A 5,901-nucleotide genomic window follows, 5' to 3' on the forward strand; every position below is an offset into this window, starting at 1 on the left:
AACAAAGTTGTTAACAGTATTGACCCTAGCTTTCTTTCTCTGGCCCTGATTCTAACCTTTTGCTCTCTTAGTCTAAGCCTTAAGCATACCCTTATTCTGATCTTTGTAAGGCCAAATCCTGTTGTTCCTTTGTTTGGTCTGCACCTCCTATATTATTGGAGTAGCTCGAATGAGTGTGTCTTGTAGGTCTGTTGGGCACATTTATTCCAATTGAGTGTTTATGGGTGGATTCAACCCAACACTGAATTTTGACACCTGTTGTGTTATATCCATTGGAGGCGCATACTTTAGGAGTGAAATGAACTTTGAATAACATGCTTCCAGGGATAATACTAGCTCCCTCGCATAGCTTCCTTAAGCTTATCCCAAGTGATTGCCCCCTCCAAGATCGCTTGGTCTCTACACCACTGTTTCCACCAAAGTCTCGCTTCGCTTGTAAGCTTAAGTTTGGCGAGCATGGCTTGGTTAGCAGGTGCAGTTCCTGCTGTCTCAAAATAGTCCTCCATGGACTCAATCCAGATCTCGGTGTCGGCTTGAATAGTCCTTCCCTTGCCATCAAACTCGGGGGAACCTGCGCTTAGGGTTGCGTCTGAACAATAAGATTCTTTATGTTAACATCTTATCATATGTTCCCATATTAGGTTAATATGACTAGCATAGCTTTTTAGCCAAGTGATTTAATCACTTAATACCTCAGTTAACATTTATGATCAAGATAGATAATTGTAAAAAGTTTTATTTATTCATGAAGGCATAACCCCTTTGAGTACATTTATTTTGGATAAGTAGGACATGCTGATTGATACATCAGTTTGGGAAAAATAGGATTGTGTTACAATCAGCTACAAGGACAGAATAATAATATGGACTGGAGTCATGGATTTGCAGGAAACGGTAAGTCATAGGAAGCTTGGGGTATCCCTTCCTTTGATACCCGTTCTTCTCATAGCGCCCTAATGTTGAGAGAGAGAGAGAGTACGAGAGAGATACACAAGACATGCTCCCAAAGAATGATTCATATTGATGTAGAGTTAGTATATATAGGTGAGACCCAAGTCAAGTGAGAGATGATATATATAGTTGTAACATCCCCACTCAAACAAAGGTCTCTGGCTGCGAGTGAAAAAACCCTTGGGGAGAACAAGGGAAAAACCGGAGCCCCTACACATACCTACGATACAAAAATGATTTACTATAAAGTTTTCTTGAATACAATGATACATGCCTCAATCAGTGAGACAAGAACTTGGAACAATACCAAGTTCATGTCTTAATGAGCTAAAGCGAGCTTCACTAAGAGCTTTTGTGAAGATATCTGCAACCATTTGATCACTGGGACAATGCTCCACCATAATGGAACCTTTCTTGACTTCATGTCGAACATAATGATAATGAATAGCAATATGCTTTGATTTACTATGTTGTATATAGTCTTTGGTAAGACTAATAGCACTTTGGTTATCGCATCGAAGAGGTGTACTAGATGATGAAGGATGTCCCAAATCTGCAAGTAGTTGTCGAAGCCAAACTAGCTCGCGAGCTGCTAATGATGCAGCAACATATTCGGCTTCAGTTGTAGAAACCGCAACACATCGTTGTTTCTTGCTGGACCAAGAAACCAAACATCCATTTACAAAGAAACAATTCCCACTTGTAGATCGCATGGATAAGTGTGAACTTGCCCAATCAGCGTCTGTATATCCAATAAGGTCAAGAGAAGTTGAAGAAGATAAAGAAGAATCCTCTTGACGACGATAAATAAGACCAAATTCCTTAGTACCCTTGAGGTACTTAAGAATACGTTTTGCAGTACTCCAATGAATAGTGGAAGGGGAAGAAAGATACTGTCCCAAAAAGTTAGCTGCAAATAAAATATCTGGTCTTGTGTTTAAACCAATAAATTGAAGACAACCAACAAGATTAGCAAAAGGTTGATGAATGGCCGATTCTTCATTGCGTGTTGTAGATGTATCCTTGGTAGAGCTTGAAAGAATGGGAGTGTTAGCAGAGTGCGCATTTGTCAACCCAAACTTCTTAACAATATCATTAATAAACTTTGTCTGGCGAAGAAGAAGAATGCCTTGTTGTCGGTGTCGTTGAACTTGAATACCCAAACAAGAATGTATCTCACCAAGATCCACCATTTCAAATGCACTCGATAAAAGCTTCTTCATAGCATCCAAGAAAGCAATATTATTTGACACAAGAATAGTATCATCAACATATAGAGCAATAATAATAAAATATTTATCCTCCCTTTTGATGTAAAGATTTGGGTCAGCAAAACATGCAACAAAACCTTTAGATGTGAGGAACTGATCAATCTTAATATACCAAGCACGAGAGGCTTGCTTCAATCCATATAATGCACGATGAAGTTGACATACAAGATGCTCCTTTCCTGCAATCATAAAACCTTCAGGTTGCTCCATATAGATTTCTTCTTCAAGATCTCCATTGAGAAAAGCTGTTTTAACATCCATTTGGTGAATTTCTAGATCAAATAGTGTTGCAAAAGCCAAAATCATACGAACAGTTGTGGAGCGCACAACGGGAGAAAATGTTTCTTGATAATCTACTCCTGCAATCTGTGAGTAACCTTTTGCAACAAGTCGTGCTTTGAACTTATCAAACGAGCCATCAGCTTTGGTCTTGGTTTTATAAACCCATTTACATTTGATAGGAACACGATTTGGGGGGAGTTCAGTAAGAATCCATGTACCTTTGGAGATTAAAGAATCGTACTCAGCTTGCATAGCTTCTTGCCATTGATCCCTTTGAGACGAATTGATAGCTTCCATATACGATATTGGATCCTCTTGGACAGACATAGCATCATCAAAGACATCATATTCAATAGAATAGAATCCATGCTCTATCTCAATAGGAAGATCAACATAGATCTCCAAATTTTCATCAATTTTCTTTGGAGGTGAAGGAGGTTTATGATCATCAGAATTAGTAGAATCACAAAGCAAGTAAGGAAATGCACTAAGCAAAGATTGTGTATCATCTGAAACATCTGACGACCATGTGCCACCCATAGTCTTCTCATCAAATATAGCATCACGACTAATGATAACCTTTTGAGAAGAAGGATCATAAAATTTGTAACCTTTGGAATGATCTGAATAACCAAGAAAAATAACCTTCAAACCTGGAGGATCCAACTTATGTCGAGTGTCCTTGGGCACATGAATATAAGCAATGCAGCCAAATGTGCGAAAGTGAGAGACTGAAGGTGTCTTCCCTGTCCAAACTGTTATAGGAAGTTTACCAGCAGGTGCAGTAGTTGGAAGATGATTTTGAATAAAAACAGCTGTTAGAAGTGCTTCAGTCCAAAACTTTCGAGATAAACCAGAGTGTATAAGCATGTAACGTATAGCATTAAGAATCGTGCGATTTTTGCGTTCAGCAACACCATTTTGCTGAGGAGAATAAGGAACTGTAAACTCATGATGAATACCTTGATCCTTACAGAAGTCATCAAATAGATTGGATACATATTCACCGCCGTTGTCACTGCGAAGCGTCTTTATAGAGAATCCAGTTTGAAGCTCCACACTTATCTTGTATTGTTTAAATATAGATAAAGCCTCAGACTTATGTCGAAGAAGATAGACATGTGTGTACCGTGAGAAATCATCAATGAAAGTTATAAAATATCGATATTGAGACTTTGAGGCAGGAAAAGGACCGCAAATATCGGTATGAACCAAATCCAAGAGAGCACAGGAATGTGACGAAGTAGAAGTGTGGAAAGGCGAACGATGGTGTTTTCCAAGTGCACAGTACTCACATATTCCCATACGTGGATGAGATTTAAGATCCATACCTTGCACAAGACCATGACGATGAAGATCAAGAATTTTGGCAAAATCGGAGTGTGCAAATCGTTGATGCCATAATTTGCAATCTGCATCTCCAGGGGCAGTAACAACATTTGCAACTGTATCATTCAATGATAGCTCAAATAGATTACCATGTCGAGGAGCCACTGCTATAGTATGCCCGTCTTTCTCTATACGACATTGATTATGATCAAATCCAACAAACAAACCAAGATCAACTAGACGAGCAACAGAAAGAAGATTTCTTTGCAAATCTGGAACATGAAGAACTCCTCTTAATATTCTAGTGGATGAAACAGTCCCCAGATATAAATCACCCACTCCTTTGACTTGACAAGTCGTATCATCCGCAAGATAAACAAACTTCTTGACAGGAAGAGAATGATAATTGTGAAGCCACTGTGATTGGTATGTCATGTTTCCAGTGGCACCTGAATCAACGATGAATAGAGAACCATCATGAACATGAAGTACCTTTTCTGGAGAGATATCATAATGGACGAAATTGAGCTCTTGATGAGTATGATCATCATCAGTTGTAGTTTGTTGAACAATATAAGCTCGAGAACGTTCTTCATCATATCTGCGTTTATAACAACGACGAGATGGATGATCTGTGTGTGCACAATAATCACAAGGAGGAAAACTTTTGGACGAGCGAGGTTGCTTTGTAGTAACTCCATGCTCCTCATCATATTGACGTGCCTAGCAATCAGAAGCCACATGACCTTTCTTATCACAATAAGAACAATGTTTGTTAGGATAAGCAAGACGAGAAGATTTACTACCTGGATTAGGGCGTCCACCCTGCTGAAAACGTGAAGCAGGACGCTTGCGAGCAACAAAAGCAGCATCAAAATCCCTTTGTTCTCGAGTGACCAAAACAGCATCAGATTTTTCCAAATGATGCTCATGACGTTGAGAATATTCAATAAGAGATATACATGCTTTGTCAAAGTGGATATCATCCTTGTTAGACAAAATAGTGATGATATTGTCATATAAAAGATCTTTGATGGTATGAAGAAGTTGAGTAACAATCTGATTTTTAGCAACAGGAGCGCCGGCAGCACCAAGCTGATTGATAATGTCTTTAAAAGCCTCGATATGAGAGTGCATAGAGGTACCAACCTTATATTGAAGATTCTTCAAACAAGTTTGGAGATATAAAATTTCGGTGACCGATTTCTTCTCAAACGTTGAGATAAGATACTCCCAAATAGCATGAGAGGTTTCCAGATGAAAGACATCCAACATAAGTGAGTCAGGAAGTGCAGACAATATATAACGACGAGCCGCTTTGTCACGACGAATCCAATCAGTATGATCAATTTTCCATTGTTCAAATAATGGACCATCAGTAATCAGAGAATTGTTATTCATCACATCAATAGGTTGAACTGGGCAAGACAGGTCGCCCAAAACAATATCAAATAATTCGTCACCTTCAAGAATTAGCATCATCTTTGCTTTCCACCCAGGAAAGCCTTGTCCTTGGAAGAAGGGAACCGAACGTTGACCAGACGGATATCCATTAACAATTACGCAATTGGCCATGCCTGTATGTCGAGAGAAAACAAATAAGATGAGATCACAGAATCTGCAAACCATGATCAAGACGAGCGTAGTTGAGACGCATGACAATCAAAATAGGGATATGCACGTAAGAACGACGAAAAGTATTGAGTGACTAAAAAGAAAGCCCGAAATAGAGAGGCGTAAAGTGCAAGACGAAACGACGCATATAAGAAAAGTGCTATTTCGGTCGGAGCAAAGAACGTGAACGATAATAAAACATCGCTAAAAATAGCAAGATGTTTGCTTGTCGTAATCAACATCATTAACGAAGACGAGCGATTAATAAATTGTAATTGGGGATTAACGAACTGTAATTAGAAATACAGTTTTAAAAACAGAATCGCAGGTTTTGTTTTTAAAGACAAAATTAATTAATACTTCTAATTTGAACAAGTTCATGTATCAAATCATCACTTGTGCAAAGAATTCAATCAAGTATAAACAATGAAACAACTTATCTTCCTTGTCGTTG

The 5,901-nt window shown here is 38.7% G+C and overlaps 1 pseudogene; it reads right to left on the reverse strand.

Moving 5' to 3' along the window:
* Positions 1 to 555: 555 nt before the first annotated feature.
* Positions 556 to 5,234, reverse strand: LOC148022131 (uncharacterized; annotated as a pseudogene).
* Between the last annotated feature and the right edge of the window lie 667 nt (positions 5,235 to 5,901).

This window comes from Lygodium microphyllum, chromosome 17 (genome assembly GCF_053477565.2).
Source record: "Lygodium microphyllum isolate KBCC chromosome 17, Lygodium_microphyllum_v1.1.10, whole genome shotgun sequence".
In the NCBI taxonomy this organism is placed as follows: domain Eukaryota; kingdom Viridiplantae; phylum Streptophyta; class Polypodiopsida; order Schizaeales; family Lygodiaceae; genus Lygodium; species Lygodium microphyllum.